The sequence below is a fragment of the Trachurus trachurus genome, assembly GCF_905171665.1.
Source record: "Trachurus trachurus genome assembly, chromosome: 12".
In the NCBI taxonomy this organism is placed as follows: Eukaryota; Metazoa; Chordata; class Actinopteri; order Carangiformes; family Carangidae; genus Trachurus; species Trachurus trachurus.
The window spans coordinates 20,188,740-20,214,628 of NC_139908.1; the positions used below are offsets into that span (position 1 = coordinate 20,188,740).

The 25,889-nt window shown below is 41.5% G+C and overlaps 1 protein-coding gene across 1 annotated transcript in view; it reads left to right on the plus strand.

Annotated features, from left to right (window-relative positions):
* The window catches only part of cntfr (ciliary neurotrophic factor receptor), a 236,320-nt gene that overhangs the window by 21,179 nt on the left and 189,252 nt on the right, over positions 1 to 25,889 (plus strand). The window contains exon 2 of the mRNA XM_083983879.1: positions 15,632 to 15,672. The gene's annotated coding sequence lies outside the window, so the exon portion shown is untranslated. The remainder of the gene's footprint in view (positions 1 to 15,631; positions 15,673 to 25,889) is intronic.

Below are 25,889 nucleotides of genomic sequence, written 5' to 3' on the forward strand. Positions count from 1 at the left end.
TTGAGAAGAAATTGTTTCCATTTGTGATCAAATCTGTTTTTACAAGAGTATAAATTGTCTTTTGCACTTATTGGACTGTTAAGCCTTGATTAAATTTGTACTAACATGGAAAAATAAAAGGGTACATTTTGATAAAATTGAACCTTAAAATCAAATGAATCATTTGTCCATGTGAACAAATTGGTAACCATTGTGATAAAACAAGACACAAGTATGTATTCTTACTGCCTTTAAAGCAGGGGTGTCAAACTCATTTTAATTAAGGGGCCACAAACAGTGCAATTTGATCTCAAGTGGGTTGGACCAGTAAAATAATAACATGATAACCTATGAATAAAAAGAACTTTGAAATTTTCCCTTTGTTTTAGTGCATTATTAAGATGTTTACAGTTCATGAACTATCCTTTTACAAAACATATTATTAACAACCTGAAATTTCATGCTAAAAATATGTGTAATTTCAACATTTCACACATAGCAAATTCATCCTAGGTGCCTGATTGGACCTTCTGCCGAGCCGGTTTTGCCCGTGGGCCGCACGTTTGACACCCTTGCTTTAAAGTATCAAATACTATCAATTAGACTTAAAGACTGTCTAGTGTTTGGCCCTTCTAGTGAAAAAGAAAATACAGAAAGGCTGCTCTGTTGTGATCGTACCTGACAAAGGCAGACAGACATGATTCTCACTGCTGTCTCAGGGGTGAATGGAGTATGGCTGGAGATTACACCCCCTTTTTGTCTGCTAAAGATTTAAGCGATAAAAGCAAAAGGGAAGAACAATTTTCCTGCCCACGGTTAGAACAAATTGCCCTTTCTGCTATGGTCCTTCTATGGTAATGGTTGAATTGCTTTCTTTCTATTTTTGATCGACATTGCTATATTTGAGAACCAGTGCAATCTGCTGCCTCCATGAGAGTGAGGTGTCTAAACGGTGAAAGCTCTCTGTCTTCTAACACCGTTTTATGATAGTGTTTTTGGTACTTTTGACTTGAGCGTGTTGACTTTTTTTTTTCTGTGAGCACATCAATAGTAGCAGTACTGGGAGAGGGCTTTTAGGATTGATTAGGAGTAAATGTGTCATCAAAGAAAAGGGCTAGACAATATGGGATAGCAAATCCAAACTGCAAGGCAAGACAGACCAGCATGGCAATGAAAGCAAACATCTGTCATGGCTGAAACAAAGGCTCTCATGTAAAAATCATTCATGCAACAATTATATTTCCCTGTGTGTTATAGCCTTAGCTTATGAGATTGCTACATGTGCACTTCATTAAACATGTATGGAGTGAACAAGGCAAACAACTGTCACCGGGGTGAAACTAAAGCAATCAGGTAGGCAGATGGGCGGGTTAATGCAGAAATAAAGTTAAAGAATGTGACATGTGTAGGTGTACGTGATGCAGTAGAATGGTAAAGCTGTATTGTTTGTTGCAAAAATGGTAGTTGAGCTTTCAGATATTAGTTGCTGGGTTAGAGTGACATGTATCAAGAGGTCTTTACACAGAGTGACATTCAGGGATCGAGACAGAGCTACAGCACAACTTATACAAGGTATTTGTGCGAGATTGTATGTATTCATACATTGAGTGAGTAGGTGTGTAATGTATTAGGATTCGTCTTCTCTGTAACTGTGTTGTGGCTGTGCAGCTATGGCTGAATGCATCTTTTGCACAGGAGACCTTAAATCATGGAAATGTACGTTAAATGATATTGCTCTCTTTACAACTTCTGCCGCGGACGATTAAACTGATCACATCAGTGTGTTATCGTGATGGTTTACTTTTTGCTAAGGCGGATAAATATGCAACAGAAGTCACTCTAACAAACACATTCTGTCTCTGTGCTGTTTTTGAAACACCTACTTGTCAGTAGAGACATGAGAGGAATGCTAATTCTGCATTATTATCCATCTGTTACATATTAATGTTTTCTCTATGTGCTAACCACCATGTTTCATATTTTAAACAATGATGGAACAGATGTGTTTTGTAATTGTAATAGTGCTGTAAACTTCAATCTCACACAAACTCACCATAGCATTCATAAGAACGCTGTCATGTGCACTTATACATCTGCAGTTTCTGTGAGCTTACAACAGAAAAAGCAATTACATGTTTGTTAAATTTACATTTTTATCTAATGGCTATATGCAATGTTATCTGAGCAGCCTTTTTGTATCTGGATGAAAGCCCATGTGTTCTTTTATATAATCGAAAATAACACCGTAATTACAGCAATGATGAAGCTTTAAAGGGATGTTGACCTCTCCGCAGATGAGAGTCGAGATCTCTTCAATTAACATACTGGAGCATGAAAATGGCTGCATACCTCAATGGGTTGCCATTACAGACACATGGATGAAGTGGCTGGGGGCAAGAGGTAGAGGGGATGCAAAAGAATGAGACAAAAAAAATCTCTATGGCCAACTTCAGACACAGAGGCTGAGAGAGCTACAAAGAGAGAAACACGCTGAGGGATGTTTGTAGAGAAATAGGAAGACGTGGGCTGAGCAGTGCATGTCGGCAGACAGACAGAGACAGACCGATAGAGATATGAGGGGAGTCAGGCCACCAGATGGTCTAATGACCACAGGAAATATTACAGCTGGCAACCGCACACCAACATTAATGACACCAGTCATTTAAGAGCCCTGAGAAGAGCCACTGTGTGCATGGTGTGCCTGTTTTGCTGGGGGGTAGATGTGTGAGGCACATTTAACTGTACTTGCAAGGTCAAGGAGCCTTCCTAATTATTGTTTAATTACCAAAAGGCAAAGCCTGGTGACATTTTAACCTTTTGTTGTGTGATGGCAAAAGCTGTGGGGTAGGGTTAAGGTTTAGGTGTAGAGTAGAGCAGAGAAGGGTGGTAAACTTTATCATCCCAGAGGGAAATTTGTCTTGGGTGCAGTGCAAGAACAAAGTTGAAAACAAAGAAAGCTATCATAGCTTATTAGCCATGCCGCGCCAACCACACAAACAGAAGACAGTACAAAAAAAAAAAAAAAAAAATTGTGAATCCGAAGCTCTTTAGTATCTGTTACTCATACACTATCAGCTCCAGCTAGCGTTCATTTAACGGTGGGATGCATTTGTATTCACGTAGGCATGTGAGCCTTGGCAGAAAGGAAGATATATTTGCATGCGCAGAAAACCACTGATAAACAACACATCATAAAAGTTCACAAATTCTGTATTTTTCATCACGTACGGATTCATAACACATCTCCTCAAGGTTGCAAGTTATCTCATGTAAAATCAAAATAAGCTTCAAATGTATTGTTAACATCACAACCACGCAGGGAGCTAGCATGATTTGATTGCTTTGACCAAAATATATATGTCATGGGTTCATCAATATTACTTACTTACTATTTTAGAAACATATTGCAAATGAATGTGAATATAAATAGGCCTGCATTTTCTTTCTTGCTCACATATTCCTCTTCCACTCTGCCTCATGTTTGTCTAATTCCTAGACAATATAAAGGAACCACATCTATGCACTGTATGTGTGAATTGCTTCTCTTCATATGCTCTCTATCCGTCTCTGTTCGTCTGTGTGTTGCCTCTCTATCTCTCCCTCTCTCCTTCATACCCTCCTGTCTGTCTTATCACTCTCTCATGGGTCTATATGAAATATTCTGACTGGGCTCCTACAGTGAACACATAATTAGAAACCACTGAACCGTGACTCCAACACGGGATTTTTTTCTCTCTCCTATCTGTTTAGGGTAGGTGAAGTTGAGGAGGTGGGGGGTTGGGGGAGTGTGGGCTGTAAAACATCTTCATGGTCAGAATACTATACGCTGGCCCGAAATGGCGGTGTCCTACAATACATTTAGACAGATAAGAGGAGCGGGCGGGTGAGGAAGAAATAGATAAATGGATTGATTGATGGGGGAGAAGGGAGCGGGGAGGATGGGAGGCGTCGGCAGTGAGATGGAAAGAGAGAATTATGGCTCGTCTCCATTAGCTCTGCTTTTTCCATAGCTGGTGTGAACACTGGTAGGGCTCACTGTTTGGTTTTCATCTTCATTAATTAGCCAGATTGTAAAAATTGGACTTGAGAGAATACAGGTAAATAAAAAAAAACAAAAAAACATGCGGCAGCTGGCAACAATAACAACACAACTGTTAAAAAATATACTTATATTTTTAACATGGAGCTAGCTGTGATAATGATAATCCTGCCATGACAGACACCTCTGGCCAGGTGGCTCTGAGCCTGAAGCACCAAAACAAAACTGTGCTGTCGACCTGAACTGAAAGTGATGGAGACTGAAATGAAAGGAAACTAACTCATGATACCATAGTGACATCTAATGCTCAACCTTGAGTTCAAGTATGAAATGAAGAACATTTTATGATGTCATTGCAATACTACTGACTCAACTTAGTCATCTTACTGTGGCCATTTATAGCTGCACCATGAAATCACAGTGCTATACCTTCATCTTATATTAGTCCTGTGCAGCTGTTATTACAATGTCATGACATTAGCCACAGAGACCGTCTTTACTTTTCCTACAGTACTTTGTCCTTTACTGCTCTCTGTGATGTGACAGTGTAATTCTCCTGGCCTCTGTGTGTGTGTGTGTGTGTGTGAGTACTCCTGTAATATGTGGCCATGGTGTGACTTTTACCTGACTTTGTCCCTGTGCAGCTTTATTATGTTGTCGTGGTGTGACCAGCTAGTTATGGTGTGTGCTGACGGCTTATTAGGCGTATTAGAAAAGGACAGAGGGGCCTTTGGGACAGTTTTCATCACCGCATGTCCTTGGACCACGCAAACGTTCACACATTGTCACACATGATGCTGCACACACACAAACAGAAACTCATGCACATTTTTACACACACATATAGACATGTGCAGTCACATTCTCTCTCACACACACCTCACATATTCAGTGCACCCTATTTTTTTTTTATTTTTTTTTACGAGTCCTCGCTTTTGGCTATAGCAGGAAATGAATGTCCAGCAGCTAAGGCTGTTAATTAACATTTATGGCTGTAGATGACCGACCGGCTCTCGCAGCCTTCATGTCAAAGCAACCGGGATATAAAAATCCAATCTCTATCCCCGACTCCCCACTAAAGTAATGATGGTGTGTGATGATGCTGATTTGCTTCATAATATGAAACTAAATGGAACTGATCCCCTTTGGGTATTTGTTATATGTTTGGTATTTATCTCTCCCGTTGGACAGTATACATCTGTGGGTATGTTTGCGAAGCGATTTGAATGGTTTGCAGAGATATCCCATACGGTGTGGCTTATGGGATTTCTCTGTTTGTATGTTCAGTTGATTCCCGTGTTCCTGTCCATCAAGATTCACAGTCCTCAAAATTTACAGTACAGAAAAAAAGCAGCACATAATTCCTCAGCAGCGTTATGTAATCTAAAACCCTCCCTCTCTGTCATCAGCTGGATTCTCACTTTTTTTTTGATTCTTTCACAATGGTCTTCTTCTCTGATGTCCTGATGTTTCATTTATCACTTTCTCTCAGCCCAGTTTCATCTCATGATGGTCTAAGTATACACTTCAGCGACCCCCTGCAGCCCAGCCTGCCCGCCTCCATGAAACACTGATTACACACAAGCCCTGATGACAGACCGAGCAACTAACACTTTAAAACGTGGCCAGAGACTTCACAACCCACGGCTTGATCGATGCTTGTTGTCACGACGTCTGAACTCAGATTCAGGAAGACACACAGAGCCTCGGCTTGCCCATATGCCATATGTAGTGCAAGAATTCATGTTTGCACAATAACACAACTATGACATCCTGGAAGGAGGAGTTGAAGTAGAATCGAGAAACTACAACAAAAACAAAAAAAGCCCTACTTTGGTTAAAAAACTTAATTTGCTTGGTACTGAGCACTCGAACCAAACTTTAAGCCATTTCTGCCATGTTTCAGCTCTGCTCCACCTCTGCCCAAAGTTCGCCACCCCTGTTGCACCGACACATCGAAGCACAAAACAACACACAACTAACCAGCCACACTTAAATAAACCATCTGTGTCAATTCCAATCACATCCCCAAACACCTGTCTGCCAATCTTCCAACAGCGCTTTGTCCGCGTCTGCTTTTCCGCAGCCAACGGAGACTGTGTGTGTGTTTGTGTTCATATGTCCGTTTGTATGTGCGTGTGTGTGTGTGTTAGCAGTCTGACGGCCACAGATAAGGTGGCAGTTATCTTATCGTGCTGAGCCAACCTACCCTAAACCCTCACAAACCTCAGGTGTCACAGCGTGCTGGCTTTTCCCCAAGCATCCCCTCATTTTCATGTCAATTTCACACCATTTTGCTCCCTCAGTCTCCCTCCCCTCGGTCTCCATCCCTCGGTTTTGCTCCCTCCCTCCATTTGATCGGCAGTTAAGCCCATTTTGGTCCAGTTTTCCCTCTTTGTTCTCCCTTCATCTCTCTCTCTTTCTCCCCCTGCCCCCTTTTTGATCTTTCTTGGTATGCATCCACTTGGCCTTGCGATCAATCTCTCCCATCTTTGGCTAACTTTGACAGTGTATGCCATCCTGCTTAGTCCCACTTGGCTTGTGATTTCCTTTTTTCCCACATATTTCTTGCTTTCTGGCTCTTCCCATTTTTATCACTTGTCTTCTCCTTATCGCTGACTCCTCTCTCGGTCGTATATGGTCCAGAGGAGGTGACAGTTCACTTTGACGTTGGCACACCACCTTCCACTTTATGATCCTCTCCCGGCACACCTTCATCCAGCTATTTATTCACATCCTGGCAGAGATGACAGCGTTTTTATCAATCTGCCAGTCATTTTGCCTCTTTTTTTTCTAACTACCTCCTCTCCCTCTCTGTATCTCTTCTTTCTCCTCTATTGCCTAGGGATGCTGTCACTCTTCAGTCACTCTTCAGCCTGCCAAGCTGAAGTGTGGAGTGCGCTGTGCTCTGTATTTAATTTCAGCTGGGTAGTGATTTACATCTCCCAGCTGTTAACCTTCAAGAACAAGCTCTTGAACTATACATTTTAGATGTGGGGCCCTATTTTAATCGTGGAAGGACAAATGCAGAGCGGTGGGTCTTTGGTGTGTGGGGGATCACCGAGTGCACCTTGCTATTTTGGGTCATGGTTGTGTAGCCTTGCAAAGTGCTAAAATGCAGGGTGAAGGTGAATAGAAACTGCAGGGTGTGTTGATTAATGAGTGCACTCTTTGCTTGTCACATTGTGGCTCACATCTCTCTGAAACAGCTGTGCCAATCACAGTGACGCGTGACGACAGCAGCCCGCCAAATGAGGTTTTGACTTCTTTGGGAAATGATGCTGTTGTCTGGAGCGACACAATGGGAACGTACAGCGTCACAAATCTGCAGCTAGAGGGAGATGGTCAGTTTAAATACTTGTATCTCAGGTTGTACCCTCACTTCATAATCCATTTCATGAATAAAACACGAGGGGGCACTTCTGCTAAAAACAAAGTTGAAGTGGAGCTGTTGTAATCTGAAATCTCAAAGGCAACAGAATACAGAGTCATACCTGGCCATGCTGATGTGTGTGTGTGTGGGTTTTGTGGTCGTGATTTAATCAAACAGACATGCCTCTGAGATATATTCTCAGAGCAAAAATCCAAGACACATTTTCCACCGAAATACCAACATGTTGCACCTTTTGAACCTGTCCCCCGCTCCCCCCTTCCCCCTGTGCTCTGCATGCCACAATATCACTTTGACAGAACAGAACGAACCTCAAGGTCAGGAAAATACAAAACGGTCAGAGCACTGCTAGTGCTTGATCTCTGTGCTGCTACAAAACAGGGCCCCTTTAATTATAATGACGCACAGTGGCATTTGTCTGAACTCAAGAACATTATTTTAAGGATTTATTCAAGGTCTCTGGAACAATTGTTGGGTTTTTAAAGCCTATGAGCATTATCTTTTGTTTTTGTTGATGTGCTATCAAAGTTAAGCACTCCTCAGTCTAACGGATGGTTAAAAGTCTAATCTAATCACCTGTCCATCTCACCACGCCATAGTGTGCAAAGTGTCACCAATTTTTTTTCTCTTCTTTCATTTATCGTGAATTCCTGGAAATCACCTCCCATTAACTCCTTCCCGTTCTCTTTCTTCTCATTAACTTTCATTTGAAAGCAAACAACCTCAGTCAGTCTGCCACCTTGCTCTATCTCCCACACTCAAAGCGGAACATTTAGCCCTCCCCGTACACCTCCTTTCATCCTCTGTCTTCATCTCCCTCCAAGTATGAGCATCTTCGTCAAACTGTCAGCTGCCCTCCCTTTTTCATCTATTAAATAAAGCCTTTCAATTCATTTTGCCTTATATCACTCCTCCCTTTCCTCCCCCTGCCCTTGTATTCCCATCTTCCCAAGGCAAGTCAGACAGTTGTTATCAAACCACCAGAGGAGAGAACGCAATCTAAAATTTTCTTTTCCCCACCCACTGATTTTCTTTTTCACTTCTTTATTCCCTCTTTTCTTCCTCCCTCCCTCCTGCTTTGACTGCCTTTACATCTAATGGTCTAGAGGTGGATGCAGTCATGAGAGGAGTGAGAATCTGCTGAACATCCCTCTGGGGTTTTACTGTCTTCTCTTTGTCCTTGTCACTGGCTCTGTTTTTTTTCTTTCTCACTCTTAACTTCTCTTCAGCTTTTACGATGAACTTTTTTCCCTTCTGTAATCACTTAGGTTATTTTTTTGCAAAATGTTTAGTCTACTTTGTTTTCAGGGAAACAAAAATGTATTCTATAGGTTTGCAACATTATCGCAAAAAAATTAAATTTAAGTAGAAAATCTAAATCCCACATCCTGAACATGTAATCAATAATCATAACACATATGGTACTAATCAAAACAAGTCAATGATAACCTTATTTTACATTATCAGTAGTAAATCTCTCAGGGCCTGTCCCGTCACACAGTCTTATGCTGCCTGTTTTTGCTGCTCTCTGCCTGGACATCATCTTCCTTCACTCATTACTGGATGAATTAGTATTAGGATCCTTCCTCTGAACTGACAGTAAACATATCAAATGCACAATATAGAAGGAACAATCTATAAAACCACCTCTAATGGCAACCTTCAAAATATTTACCATCAACTGACAATGACACGCTCCAGTGACAATAGGCAGAATCGTGCATTTTCCAGCCTCAGCGTTGTTAACCTTTTCTGGCTCATTGTCAGAGCTGCCTGGAGAAGCACGGGGAGACACAGGAACTTGAGTCTTGGGGAGTTGTAGCATCTGTTTAGAGCTAAACGATTTACACCACACATACTTTACCCTGCTACAAATACATTGTTGGTCAACTTTCAAGCTTCACTGATATGAAAGTAGTAAATCAAAACAGACTGTGCAAGACATCCTTCTCTATCTCTCTTAAAACACCATATGATGTATTCCTGAAAGGCGCTGTAACTTCTGAATAACAACAATAACAATATGCATTCTCAAACTTACTGCTGATTTTTATGAAGGTGTAAATGCTTATGAACGGCTGTGTTCATGTTGAGCGTTAATGCTAAGAAAAAAAGTGTTGAAATAATTTCCTAATGCACATGTCCAGTTTCCACATACATATGCATATGCATATGTATGCATATCATGCTGCAATATCAACTTATCTCTAATACAACAGTAAGAGGGGAGTAAATGACAGCTTGATAAGCATATTTTGGCTGTAGATAGTCAATGAATAAACAACGCCCAAAAATGTTGTGGGAAACGGTCATGTCCATGAGAGAAGGCAAGAAAAGATGAACACACACCCTCAGTATCAATCTCTTTATGGAACAGAACGCTGCTCTGAGATCAGATGTAAGGAGAGATAACTGCTTCCACTACGGTACTGTTGTAAATGATGTCTATTTTTAGCCTATACTGGGCAAGCACCACTTGCCTTCTTGCTCTGAGAGTACACTACTGGTTACAGGGTGAATTGTAACCCTGAATACTCCTCAGGAATTAGCAATGGTATTTTTTTAGCTTCCTGATCCGGCTTTTTAAAAATTTTATTTTACACAATGTATGATTCTTCTTCCTGTAAATTCCTTGTGTGGAGAAACTACCTGTGTGGCCTGTCCGTCTGACTTTCACAGTGTATCTCAGTACACAACATATAGTCAACCCTGACAATCCTATACAAAAGATGATTTTTTAAATATAATTTTGTCCTAATGCAAACTTCAGGTCTGATTGTGTGAATGTCACTCTTGTAAAGAAATGTCACAGAGCTCACTGTCTTTAGTCTCTCTATTTCTAACCAGTAGAAATTTCTATTTACCGAAGGCTCATACATTTAATTCACATGTTTATGGAAGTATGTGTAAATAAATCAAGTGTAATGACTGCAGCCTGTGTCAGACAGGTAATTGGTTGAAACCTTGACCAATTATTGACCTTTTCTTGCTGACCTCTGTAACAGAGGGTCACACTCTGTAAAGCCTAATGGTTCTTTGTGTCTCTGTATGTGATATGACAGTGATTATGTAATAAAAAAAGGAAGGGATAATATTAACATTAGATGTAGATGGTGTTATTTTCTAGTTCTAGGCTTTTAGATTTTAGTTCCACCCTGTAATCTTGCAACAATAAATAAATAAAGCCGGTGTGATGTGTAAAGCAACATGTCACTGAGTTTAATTAACAATAACAGAATTAAGATTTGTATAATGACTTTTGGTGGGCAAAGCTCAGCCTGTAAGAAACATGCAATTAGGTTTTCTCAATGTGTCGCTGCTCTATATGTAGAACACATTGTTCCTTGGCTCTGAATGTTGAGTAGTGCCGACGGATGTTTTTACAGATGGAGTTAAAGCACAAACACTAATGTCTGTTAATCCTGCACTGTGCTTATTATTATTTCTCAGATTATATTGTTTCTATGTGTCATTTAGACCTCTAACTGCTCTCTCCTTATAACCAGGGTGAGGTCCGTACATTCATGGAAACACAGTCGATTTCATCTTTTAAATTTCTCCCTGCTGGTTCTTTCATGTTGGACGACTTAATTAGAGCCAAGTCAGTGGCTGTGCATGTTCCACCAACGGAAGCAAGGCAAACCTTCAAATGTATGCAAAGCACATGTAGGCCATGAACATAAAATCCACAGTTTATATATTCACTTATTGGTGCATTTACACAAGAAACATAGTGTGACAAGCTGCATTCTAACCGCTTGGCTGGTTACATTAAAACACATACACACTCATACATATGTATGATCTAACACCTTTTTTTCTCTTCTCTTTCTGTCTGTCTGCTCTCGACCAAACCAGCTCTGTCCACATCTCACCCCTACTGTTTTCAATATATTACAGTGTAACAGAGGCAGAGAGACCCCCACCCATCACATTAGCAAAAGCAGAGAGGACGGGATCCAAGATAAAGCATCTGCTGCAGTGATGTCAGATGACAGTTATGAAGCAGATTATGAGGCTTATAGTCTGAACTCTGTGCCTCCGGTTTGCTCTCTTGACTTCTGACATCTTAACTGTGCAATCCTCATCCTGTGTAATATTTTCTTAACCATTTTTTCATTGCAGTGTTGTCTTTCTTATTAAAGACAGAAACACATTCAAACTAAACCTGCGCTTGAAAACAAGAGAATCATTATTAGACCTCTCCTCCATTAGCTTCACACTGCGCCTGACGCATTTGTTTCTGAAACTTTCTCTCACTCACTTGTTTTGGTTAATGTATTATCTAACATCATGGCAGGTCGACCTGTTTTCGGTGGGTTTACCACGCCATGCTCCCCACCAGCACTACCACTATGCCCATAGTTAAATTCTGTGTCTCTCCATGCTCTTTTAGCCTTCATCTTCTTAACCTGATCCCCTTGCTTGCTAATAATAGCCCTAGCTTTCACAGAACAGGCAGGGAAACAGAGCAGAAGGGGAGAATTGGGGGACTGTTGGCTGGATTTACGTTTGGGTTTTGTGCAATGTGCAGTTCACTGGCTCCATGGGTCTCCTTTTAGCCCATTGATTTATAGTAGTTACTCTGCTAGGGCAACCTTTTAATTCCCTGCCTTTATTTTTAGTTTCTATTTGCACAAGGTGATGTTTTTACAGCTTGCTCACCTTTGGCTGCCCTTGGTTTTTTTTTTTTTTAGAAATAAAAAAGCTACATGTGTGCATGTTTGTCAGATGTATTTTATGGCAGGTATTTCTGTCAACATAACCTTTAATCTGGACACATGGTGTTTTGTGTGACAGGACAAAAAGAGAACTGGAGGACATTATATTATAGGAAAATGAGGAGTACAATTTGACCTCATTCCTTAAAGCCTTGTTGGTACACAGGAGATAGACAAACAGAAACAGAGAAATAAATGCAATCCAAGCTTTTGGCTGCTGGTTGCTGTGAACCCCCCCTCCTTCCCTCTTTCTCTCTCCCTCTCTCTTTCTCTCCTGTAATCCCTTATCCCTGCAACAAACTCACAATGCAGCGAAGACATCTGTTTGTAAAGTGCATTATATATGTATGGCCAGTAGACATGGCAAACAGCCACATCTCTGTCACTTACTGGGTAACTCTTGATAACAACAACAGTCGGCAATTAAAGTTGAAAGAAATCTCCTGATTAGCATTTAGTTTCCGTGCATGCGCTTCTACTTAAAGAAGTAATCCACTGTTTGTCACAACACTCATTAAGAGTATTCTTTTGCATTGCAAATAATAATAGAAAAAGACCCTCCAGGTTTTTGTCAGCTTTAGCATTCATTGGTTCAAGATCAAAACTGAGAAAAACATGACATGACGTGATTCAACCCGTCAGCCAGAATTTCAAATCATTTTCTTTCTCGTCTTGTTTTCCTAAAAAGGAATATGGACACAGACCAACTTCCTGCGCAACCACAAAAGTTTACATTTTACTACCGTTGTCTGGCTCACGCAATGCATTCGTAATCCTGACTGCAAGCGAAAATGATTTGTTTTCCCATCTCCTCCCTTGCGTGTCCCCTGAATCAGGATGTACAGCCATGACTTTAAGATTTTAGCAGGCCTTCGTGTTGCCCGCTGAAGAGAAAGTCCACTCATGCTGTGACGCTCCAGTGCTGTGATTGAATATTATAAAAAATGTAATGATACATATGGAGTTTGGATTTCTGTGGCTGTGGAATTGGGGTGATCTTCTGTTATGGGGGTGTTGAAAAGACACATGCTGAGTGTGTAATTATCTCAGAGAGTCTTCTCTCACTGTTCGCAGTCACATCTCATCTATTTTAATCCTTCTCTCTGTAGTAGCGTCTGTATATTTAGCTCTTCCTCTTATTCTCCTTTGGTCTTTCTTTCTTGCATAATCATGCTTCCACTCGCCACATAAATAAGTTTAGCCTGGTCTGCTAATACCATCAAGCTTCCTATCTGGAACTGCTCAGCGGCCAGCCTGTGAGATTTGTTTTTGCTGATTTGCCCGATTTCGTTTTGGGTTATTTTGACTTTTTCTCTCTGTTTTTTTTTTTTCTCAGTGTTGTTGTTATTTGTGTGTTCTTAGCTAGTGTGAAATCCTGTTGTGTCATCTGGAGACGTCAAGAACTGCTGAGTTGGAAATGTACAGCTGGTGTCAAGGTCTGGAAGAAGGAGAAAATGGGAGGAAAAAGTTTAGCTGTGTGTGTGTGTGGAGAGGCAGAGAGAGAGAAAGTGAGGAAGACTAAGATGAAGAGAGGCAGATACAGCAGTAAGATGACGGGGGGACAGTGAGAGATGGAGAGGAAGTGTGTACTTGTCTAGAAGGGGATATTTCACATGTTAGTGCGCCCGGCAATGTTGCAGAACATGCTCTTGTTCTCTCTCTCTCTCCTCATGCTGGTGGATCTGGAGGAACCAAGGTGTGCTGCTTAGACTCTACATACAAGCAGCAATGAAACAGAAAACAAGCAAATTGTCCAAATCTGTCACACTGATGTGGTAGAAAATGTTCAGGGACATGATACTGGAAAACTATGTCTTTTGAAAACTTGTTTGCTCTCTGCAACTCATGTATTTTTTCATATCTACCAAAGTGCACACGAGAATCCCGGCCAAAAGAGGATTACTACAATTGATTGCAGTGATTACAACAGGAGTGAAAAGATGAGGGCACAACGTGTTTTCCTCTCATCTATATTAAGCAGCACTCCTTCCACTCTCTCTGGCTTTAATGTTCTTGCCTACAGCAGTCTGCTGGAGAACTGATCATCACCTTTAAGCCTGGCACTTAATCGTCTTCTCCTCGGCTCGCAACAATGTAGGGCTGGCAGACGAATATATACTCGTATAAATTAATTCAGCGGTTCTTATTTTGAAAGGCAGCACCAAACTATAGGAAGTTTGTGTAGAATCAAGATTTTTAGTTGGTCTGTGAAGTTAAGAGGGAAATATGAGAGACACATAACTAACAGATATGTTACTGTCACAGAGGTAATGCTTCAGAGAACCAGTGTATTTGCAGTGGATTATGATTGGCTCACATTAGCTCAGCTTCTGCTTTTCAATGGAAACATTTTGGGAGTATACAGGGATCTGAAAGCCCTATAGACTATACTTAGTTCACCTCATTGTAACTGGTTGTAAGTCTGATGCTGTCCCGTTAAGATTTAATTCCTTTTTAGTGCTAAATTGACTCAATTACACTTCACATTTAAATTCTTAATTAAATTTAGCTCTTGGCTTTCGAAGCTCAAAAGTCCAATTTCAGGGCTCGACCTATTTTATTCTATTAAGCCTATATCCATTCTCTTCTATTTTCCTCTCTTCTCCAGTAGCCTAATGGCATTTTTTTTCTTTCTTTTTTTTTGTAGCTTTCATATTCAGCACTAGACCACTTCATCAGGAGCGTGACGTGGCTGTGGTAACAGCCGTTATACAGCGCAGCTGATTTTTGCGTGGCACGTTAAGTTACCATGAAGTGGAGCTAGTGTGGCTTTGTGTGTGAGAGCGTGTGTACGTGCGAGTGTGTGTATGAGAGTGTGTAGCAGACAGTGTGAGAAGCGTGTAATAGGCTCACCTGTCCCTGGCTGCAGACTGATGGGCAGGTGGAGAGAATGGAAACCAGATGGAGGGAGCGATGGAGGAAGGGGAGAAATGGATGCACGGAGTAGATAAGACTGCACTGAACTCCCCGCGGGCTGGATGCATGCACATTTAGACTTTTCACATGCTGTTTGAATACTGCCTGATTAAATACACACCATTAAGGAATTAAAAAAAGCGAGAGATAGACAGTGTAGAAATACTGCAGGGAGGATGGACAGCAGGGGAGAGCTGATGAAGAAGTGAACTGATGCAAACACATCCATGTTGCTCCTTGATTCAACATTTAAGTAGAATAATGTACTAAATGTTTTGCAGTATGTTGCCATTTCCATCAGACACCATATGCTTGGAGTCCAGCAAAATCTATAAAAGCTATAGATGCAATACTATATCCTGTATTTTTGCAGGATGTTAACCCTTTCAACAAGACACAGAGAGACAGATGCTTTCCTCAATATCAGCAGAGATGAGCTTTCTTTAGGGGTCGTGACTAAATGTTCCAGATGTGTGGCGATCATGTGGATACTCTCAGCCAGAATCTTTATATATCTAATCATTTTGACTGATTAATGAATCTTTTTCCCAGATCAGTTGAATAACTCTTGGTTATTTTTAACAGGGTGAAGAGGAGGATCGTGCTGACGTTTCGTCCTGTCCAAGGTGAGTTTTCTTTTTTTGAATATATAGTAGGTGTCTTTGCTTTTGGCTTGAACACACTACAACTCAATTGTTTTTCCCCCCTTTTGTATCAATTTTTAATCTAGTTGAATTTAGACTTTATTTGGTGCTTGTGCTGACTAAGTTTCACGAGCCAGGGGCCCGTGAAGCTCATTCCATTCTGCTTATAAATAGACAAAAAGTGTGTTGCTCTTGCTTTTTGTTTTCCCTGCTCAACCATATCAGCAAGCGAGTCTGCAACGTCTTGTAAATTTGCTCTAGCATCACGTGAAATTTCCCCATCACCACTTTGAAGACGATTGCTCCGGCGCTGAGCGCTCTGTATGAAATCGAATCAACAATGGGATCCACATGTGTGAAAAGCCCCAGAAATACTGTGAATCTGTTTGGCATATGTGAGAACAAGGCAGTCTGACGATGGGAATAAAGGGCTCTTCCTTCAGCGCTAAGATTCATGAACTGCTTTATGTTGTTGCGTTTGATTCCGAGAACATTGTTGGAAATTTGTAGGCTGTCAGGATTCAGCGAGGCCGACTGCAGCAGCTGTCCGATCCTCATGTGGAGAAACCTCTGGCTCGCCAGTATGGTGGTCTCTGCTTCTCTGTCAGTAGCATGTCTCGGGCTGTATCTGGTTGCCGTGGTGACATGCGTGTGTCAGCAGTGGGATGTGTGATGTGTGTTTGTGTGTGTGTGTGGCGGCGGGCGTTGAAAGGACTCCATGGAGGCGGATAGAGTTCCTCTGTCCAGAAATGCCACCGACAAACACACACACACACACACACACACACACACACACACACACACACACACACACACACACACACACACACACACACACACACACACACACACACACACACACACACACACACACACACACACACACACACACACACACACACGTTGACACTCAGACATGGAAACTTCGGAAATGTGGCCATACAGACGTTACACACCGTCACACAGGCTCACACGCGCAGGCATGCACGTAAACACGCACTCGTAGAGGAAATACGCAGACAGAGTGGACACACACGTAGACAGATATCCAGATTCCACGCAGGTCACTGCCATGCATTCATACTGACAGCTCAGGACTATAAGGTTACATACAGGGAAGTCCATGCCTGCCGCAGTGCTTTGAAAACTAATAGTATGTGTACACACTTTTATTCACTCACCGCAACCTGAAGCTAAAGTTTAATGCCACTCATTCAAACTTAAAAATAAAAATCAGCTTCCGAACCTGACAGATTTATTTTTGCGCATGAATGACGGATGATGTTTGCATACAGAATTAGCAAATGCAAATTGTTGCTCAGTCAGCAACTGTAGCAGAGAAGCTGAGGGTTCAGGGCCTTGCTCCAGGGGCAGCTCGACTGGGGGTGAGGGAGGAGAGTTATTCATTAAGTTTTTTTCACCGTGCCGGTCCGGGGATTTGAACCCAGGACGCAAACCGATTCTGTTTAACTGCTGAGTTCAAGTTCAGAACTCCATTCCCCGCCCCATCGGGACGGTTTGGCTCGCAGCAAGGCGTGTGTCATGTTGCATAATCGCGGTAAACAAAGAGCAGAGATTCAGGCGCGCAAGACACATTAAATGAATTGGAAAGACGGAAGACTCGGGGGACGGAGACTCAGGAGACCAGCGGGTCTGTCACTCTGTTGCAGGTAAAGCTGGAAAGAAATCATTTCTAAAGCCAAGATATATAATCCCCTGTGCGCACATTTATTATGAAGCTGCTGGCTCTTAATTATACAGCTGCAGAGCAAATGCATTTATTTATCTGTGCAATAGTTTAGAGCTCTGTATAATTGAAACTGAGTTTAGTAACATTTTTTCCCCACTAAATACATATGATTTGATAAGTCCAACTCGGCCACAGTGCTCAGTGTCTTTTCGCCTGTGAACTCATTGGATGGAAGAGGTCAGGGCGACTAATTTAACCCCCACACTTATCTGAAGTCAAAAAGGCCTCTGTAAAGCCGTGAATGTGAGATGGTCTATGAAGATGAGAACTTTTCCTCCCCCCTCTTTCTCCCGCTCTCTCTTTCTGATGACTACTAATGCTCCCACAGGCATGCAGGTCAGCAAACTGCTTTGTAGACGCCGCCGTGTCATCTACACTGCTACAAGCGCATGCATCTCCTGCCTGTCGTCAGTAATGTGAGAGAGGGTTTTTTGATCCCTCTAGGTCGCCTTGTCGCCAGAATCACCTCCTTCCAAACACACACGCGCGCACACACACACGTGGTTATTTAAGATCAGATCAGCATTGATTTGTCCACAGTCTGCTCTGTGCTGGTGAATGATTTATTTAGCAAATTCACCTTTAGTCTTTACAGCTGTGATAGTCCTTTTCTTTTCTTTTTTTCCATACGTGTACATGTGTTTGTGTCAGTCACTCTTGCCTTTACAGTTTCCTTCATGTTGTGTGCGCTCGCGCGTGTGTGTTAGTAGCCTGTCCTGTCCTAATGGATTCCAGATTATCTGAAAGCGTATGGGGGGGTGTTTTTCCTCACTTTTTGAAATATAATATTCTCAGTTTGTGCCTAAAATAGTAAACAAATTCATTAATCATCAAATCATCAACTCTGTTACATTTTCTCTTTTATATATTTCTGTAACATAACCCACTTTGAGAAAGAATGACAGGTAATGGAGGTGCAGAGTACAGTGGGAGAGTAGTAAAATTATTTTATAATTGCTCCGATTTTATCTGAGTGATTATAAACAAGTGAAATAATTAGGTCTTTCAGTCTCGTATGTCATTATAGAAATATGTAGTACAAATTCAATTAGTGATGATGGTTCAAAAGAATGAACTTTCAAAAGTGCAGCTTTTAGCATTATTTGTTTTCCCATTTCTGGTTATATCTTATAATGCTCCAGAGGTAAGATATTATTTCCAGACTGAGGCCAGGCAACGATGTTCATGGGCTATCACTGGTTACCATCTCTGTTCTAGCATTGCTGACATGGGAGTGATAAGGCAAGGAATAATACAACACCAGCGTTGTTCTGACTTTGCAGACAAGGCATCATCTCTCTCTTTCTCTCTCACATGATTCTGCGCTTTGTTGACAGTCCAAATGTAGCCTATTGCACATTGACAAGACAATATTAAGATCAGCGCAGGCTGCCATCTCTATGACCTAGAATTGCTGACAAGGGAGTGATAAGCCAAGGAATTGTATTAACCCAGCCATGTCCTGCCCATGCTGACAACAAGTTATTTCCTAGCCTTGCTGCTGCAGCTCTGAGGACGTTGGAGGCTAACGCTACTCAGCGCAGTACGTCGGCTCTGTAAGACACCGTTGCTGACAAGCCCAGGGTCCTGTGGTTGTAAGTCCTATTGACCAGGGCAGGGTAAGGCGAGGAACAGAATTAAAGTCAGCTATATCGTCTATACATGTTGACAAGGCACAAGTGAGCGCTGCGCCCGGCCTGCCCGGCCTCGTGTTGCTGACAAGACACTGGATTCTTGGTGACAAGCTGCTTGCTATTCCACACCCATGTTAGCGTGGCTAAGGTCACGTTGACATCTGCAGTCTGGGGAAACTTGAGCCTATCTTTCCAGCAAACATTGTGAGTGTGTACATGTGTGTGTGCCCATTGATAGGGATTACCAAAGATGTGTGAGGCCGACTCCCTGGCCTGGGATGGCCCTGGTTGCTGTTGGAGGTCAACGCATGTGTGCTCTTATGTCCATGAGTGTTTGGGTGTTTGTGTGTGTGTGTGTGCATGTGTGTGTGTGTGCATATTTGCCAGGCAGTGGGGGGTTAGGCCTGGATTGCAATGACAATGGTGAGGAATTTAAATGAGAGAAAAAAGGGGATCAGGGACGTTTGCAAGGAGGATGGAAGAGGCTTTGGCACCATTGTTATTCTTCCTCTTTGTCATTCTGCCTCTCACTATCTCTTTATTACAAATCCCTCGCTCTCCGTCTCTCTCTTTTCTGTTACATTTCTCACCGAATCACTCTGTCTGCCTCTCTTGATTTTATCCCAACTTATCCCTATCTCTGTTTTCTCTGTGTGTGTCTTTCCCGCCTTGTTAATACATCTCCCCGTCTCGCTCTCAGGAATCATAAGCAAGTCACCCTGTGCCAAATTGTCCCAGTCTGGATTTTTACCCACAATTCTCAGTCAGGTCCTGGCCTGTGATCAACCGGAAAATCTTTAATTAATTTCCTTCATATCGCATACTAACTATAAAGTGGAAGCAGCAACAAAGAAACACATGTGGTGGTGATTTTCAGAGGAATCCAGATGTTAATGAACTATGGATGGAACTGGACAAGCTCACAGGAGTAGTTTGCAATCTTGTATCTATAAACTGTTAGTGAACGTGCATAGCATCCTGACCTGAACATTGTTGTACTGCACATTTGATTTTCTTGTACAAGCACATACAGTACATACGTATATATCTCTATCTTTTCTTTTTTTCTTATTGGTTTGTATGCATTTCATTCTATTCTATTTCATTTTTTATGTATCCATCCATCTGGTTGCCTAGTTTTGGTGTCATCTCTGCCTGTGTGAAAGCTACACTCAGAATGTGTGCTCACACATGCAGCTCTGTTTGTTTTTTACACTCAATAAATCTAAAGAAAAGGCGTCAGAAATGTGGGACAGGTTTCCTTTTCCCAGTTCCTATTTTAACATCAGTCATTCAGTGTTACCTTACTCCCTGGAGTACTATGTTTTGTTTTTCCGTCTGCCTGTGGGTCGCTGCCTCTTCTTCTGTCTGTCTCTCTGTCACTCGTCCTGTCTCTTGTGTTATCACCACAGCAGTCTGTGGTCAAATGTAGCCCAGTTGCTAATATAACCACTTTCAAAACAGACTCATTGATTTCACCCCACCACCACCACCACCACCCCGACCCCCGATCTCCCCTATCTGTGTCTTTCTGTCTCTCACACACGCATATACACTTTCTCTACCCATCTCCGTTTGTCCGCCCCCTCCCGCCACACAGCCTCTCTCCCTCCCCTCCCACCCCCTTTTTGCTCTGTAGCGGCTCTAATTGCGATCAATTAGGAAACTTCAGAAGGCTGAAATAGGAGCTGTGACAAGGGACATCCGCTGAGCTGGCAGGGGGAGAGTGAGGGGGAGAGAGAAATAGGAAAAGAGAGAGGGGAAGGGAGACATGAGGGGAAGGGAAACCGGTGTCATATAGGACTGGAGAGTGGCTAGGAGGGGCAGGAGGGAGAAGTCCAACATGGTGTCGAGAGATGAGCTAATGGTAATAGGGTGATTGATGTGGCCACAGCGGCTGAGAATCACATTGTGTAGTTCATGCCAGGTATTGATCCCTCAGACCTCCTGTTAGCTTTGGGGCTCAGTGGAAGGGCCATGGCACTAAACTGCCACGGTCAGAGGTTGTATTCCCACCTGAACCTGAAGTGCAGCTCCTCTGCTGAACGGTGCTGTAAACAGCATGTAGGCTGGACATAGAGAGGCGCTCACAAACAAAAGAATTCAGGAGACAGATGCACTATAAGATGAACACTGAATAGTTTTTGTGCGTATGAATTGATTAGATTTATTCTCTAATTTATCTCATTATTCTGCTTAGTGCACCTTTGCTCAGTGTCTCAGAGTGGCAACAAGATGCAACTGTGAAATTTGAATTTCTAAAAGTTCTCATGAATAGTTGAATAGGTTTAACAGGTCTGTGATGCTGTTGTGACTGAAGAGCAACAGCAGCACACGTGAAAAATAAAACATCTATTTTTACATGTTGAGCTGGAGGCATTTTGGTGACAGCTGTTTTGTTTCAGTCAGGCAACAGAGGCCCAGGCAAAGATTCAGGCAGACACATTTTACTTTACATACATAAATTCATTTATATCTACATTATGATTTCCCCTTGTTTTGTTTTGGTTGGGTTTTTTTTTGCCTCTGTATCCATCACATCTTTCTTCCTCCCTTGGACAAGTAAAATCTATCTCATGAATAACATAAACTGTAGTTTAGCAGCTCCTCAAAACTGCTAAAAAAAAAAGAATAATGAAAGACATATGAGGTAAAGAAATATAAGTGAAGTATAATGACGAGTGATCTTTGTACAGATAGTAAATAATTTATATAAAATGAGTTAATATCAAAATATGCATCCATGCAGAATTTCAAGGGTGGAGTTAATCCCATTCTATCACAGCCAACATAGAGACCAATAATGCATTTGTGCTCACAATCACACACATATGAGCACTTAAAGTCTCCAAACAGTGTGTGTTTTTAGACTGTGGGAGGAAGCTGGAGGGCCCAGAGAGAATCCATGCAGACACAGGGAGAACATGCAAGCGCCACATGGATTGGCTTCAGCTCTGGGGATCGAATCCAGAACCTTTTTGCTACAAGGCCATCATGCTAACCGCTGAATCACTGTGCCTCATACAAAACACCAACACAAGACATGAGTTTGTCTACCCCTGTGAAACTCGTGCAACTCTGCCACTGAGTGACATCAGCCTGGTCTTGTGTCATGTGCTTTATCGCACCAACTTATTCTCTCATTACAGTAACGTGTGCAGAAATGAAGTTTCTTTGGAAACTTTGCAGAAACTACAGTCCTAGTGAATGTAATGATGATACATGCATCGCATCAAATAGAGACCCAAGCTGGAATATTCTCCATTTATTCACATTTTGAATTTGTTTACATAATATTTTACAGACTGGCTCTTAAACACAACACATTCTCTAAAACAGCTTAGCTGGAACCGTCTTTTACAGAAAAACAAGAAACTTCTTCCAATTAGAGTCAAGTATTCCCTCCCCCGGAAGGCAAAGATTATATATAGTATTATTACCCGGAAATTTCCCTTTACACAGACGTGGAGCATGCTGGTTGCCTTCAGCTTTCTGAGGCAACAGCTGAAGAATGTTTCAACTGTAGCAAGATTCATGTTATTTCATGCTGAGCTTAATGTTCAGATAAAAAATAAGCTGGTTGTAAATAAATATAATGGTAATTTTCGTACAGTTCCAGTTAGAGATACTGTGTGTGTGTGTGTGTGTGTGTGTGTGTACGTGTGTGTAAGTGGCCCTGGGTTTGTTAAATGTTTCTGTTCTTGATACATATACTCCAAGCTGAGAGCCTCTGGTCTCATGTTTAGCTGCTTTTGCCTTGGGGCATACAAACCCTTTTATCTTGTCACCCTAATGCATGTATGTGTGCGCATGTGTGTGTGTGTAAGAGAGAGAGAGAGTGAAAGAGAGAGGGAGAGGAGGAGAGAGAGATAGCAAGAGAAGGAGATGGGAGGATCAATACTAAGCCGTCAGGAGGTCTGCTACTCCCAGAGAGAGAGAGGGAACAGGACACCCATCAGAGAGTGGAGAGGGAGAAAAATAATAGAGAGGGAAGCGAGAGAGAGAGACAAAGAGAAACGAGTAAGGTGGAGGAGAACAAGGTAGAAAGAAAAGGGAGAGGGGGAAAAGAGTAGGGGGAGAGATGAATGGACGGTGGAAAAGTAACAGGAAAGAGAAATAGATGGGGATGGGAAAGGAGAGTAGATGTGGCCGGTGATAAATGAACAGATAGAAGGGACAGGAAGAACAGGGAGGAAAAGAATAATGCAGATGAAAAACTGAACAAAATGAAAAGAGGTGAGGTGAGGAAAAGGGCAAGTACAGTGAGACGACTGGAACCTGGAGTGAAACAAGTTGTAAAAGGCGGAGGAGTCGTGAATTTCCTTTTTTTTTTTTTTTACATTATGATCCAATATTAAAGTGCATTAAAGCACACTGTGCTGAAATAGTAGGCAGACTACACAGTGTAATTCAAAACAATACAACTCTGACAACAGCCCTGAAAATGATCAATACTACAGAGACGTCAGATTATGAGTCACTGTTGTAGAAAAGCCACTGTGTGGTATTAAATAGGTGCATCTCCTATTGTATCCAACCCTGCTTACTACTGTTTAAACTCATTTCACTTTCCTTTAAATGAACCAAATCTAATTTGGTTCCTCCATTACAGTATTTATTTGTAAAACATCACAAAAGAGCCTGTGTGATCTCCAAAAGAGGTTCAAGTGTCTTTGAGCAGGATGATAAACTTCTACCTGCTCCACAAACGAGACTTTAAACCCTTTGAATGTTAAATCAAAGAGTGAAGCCGTCTCATAACTGTGAGATCTCTGGTTTGATCGGACAAATGTGTCCATCAATGATGTCAGGTGTCCCATCAAAATAAGGCGCCGCTGTTGTGCAGCGCGGCAGCTTAAACGCCTCAGATGTAAATGCCAGCCAGCGCTTCTTTGTGTCTCCTGTCTCTCCTGTGCAGTGTCTGCCACAGCATGAATAAATCTGCTGCACAGTGGATGTTTTCCTTTTCCCAGCATGCCTCACAGTGACCAGCGAGTCCGTGCACTTTTACAGAGAGTGCGACTCCGGTGGGAGTTAAACCTGGAACTCTGGCAGTGCTTTTACCACACCATGGCTCCTGATGATGGAAACAACAACAACAACAACAAAAACTATACTAAGTGTATTTATAACATTCATTTTGATGTATAATTCAGCGAACATAAACATGAAATGAGGAGAGAAGCGAAACTGTATCCCACAAGATCTAAAAGCTTCGACTTGACACCCATAATGAATATTTAAACCCTGATGACCTTACCCTGTGCATGTATGTAAATGATTTATTGTTCTGCCTCACACATGTCTATTTTTATAACTTTTGTCTTCTTCTTTCATCCTTGTCTCACCTCGTTTTTTTTCATCTTCTTCTCTTTCTTCTTCTGACACATTTTTTTTCATGTTGCTGGCTTGCTACTTTTAAAATCCCTAACTAAGACAGATGGCAGTGAGGTGTAAGGCTGAGAGCTGCAGAAGAAGAATAGCTGCTGCAGAAAAAGTCAAACTAAGGGAAAGGGAAAAGAAAGAGCCAACGAACAAATCATGAGATCATCTGTGAATTATCTGTGAATATCATCTACTGTAATTATCTCTCCGCAGTGTATTTCAGCCCCTGATGATTAAGTTTCTTAATGGGCTCTGGGAATAGTATTATTTAATGTAGGGGAATAAGATTGGGAATAATACCCCATTATTATTAAACGCATTCGAGATGAAGAATTTCAGTTGTGAGTTTCGTTATACTTGGGCCAATAATGACCCAGGTTCCTTAATGAAAGAAATGACTGTGAGGCATAACACAGTTTTTCACAATGAAGCAAAAGGATGTAATGAAACGTCTCTTCCCTATTAATGCTTTATCTGCTTTGTAACATGTCAGGAGAAGGAGGAGGCTTTGGTTCTTTAATACAGAGCTTCGCTTAATGATTTTCTGATGTTAATCACTGCAGGAGACTCAAGTTGAAGATAAAGAGTAAAAATATTATATTATTCTTAATATGGTGGAAGAGCAGAAGAGGCATTAAACTTGTACTGTAATGGAAGTATATGGGTTTAAACGTGAGGCTGGTGTTGATACAGACAGTGACGTGATACGTGGGGAAGGTTGACCTGCTCAGATGGATTAGTATTTGAGTGAAGGTGATGATGTTTACAATGTGACGTAATAACATCAAACCATCAGAATTCCTTTTGATATTCACACTGTCAAGTATCACAAGCTGCTATCAAATATTGGCTGATATTTATAATTTAATGCTTTTATTGTTTGATCTGGCAGTTCCTAATTTAAATCATAACTTTTTTGAACTATTGTATTTATTCATTTATGATTTGACTCATTGTAAATACATATGTGCATGTATATAGTATATTAAAAAAACATCCCTATGTCTGAAAAAAAAAGTCAGAATCAAAAAAAAGTGTTGGTGGTACTGAAAATTGGAACATGTTTTAAAGTGTTAAATAATAATGATGATGATGATAATAACATAAGAATGAAATTAATGCTTCAGACTAAAATCCACCACCAAAAAAAACCTAAAAAGAATACATAAATAAAACCCACGATAACAAAAGAAAAGCATGTATTCTCACAAATTAACCCCTGACACTAAACTGCAAACAGTGCAACGGATCCCTAACAATCCACTTTCCCCGACCAGGTTATCTAATATTAGACAGATTGGGTGATGAGGAGCAGCAGCCTCATTTATAACAGAATATGGCTTTGCAACCTGCATCTCTGTCTGTCTCAAGGTTAGGGCTCACAGGGGAGGAGAGGGATCAGGTTACACTAATGCATCATGGCTGCTGGA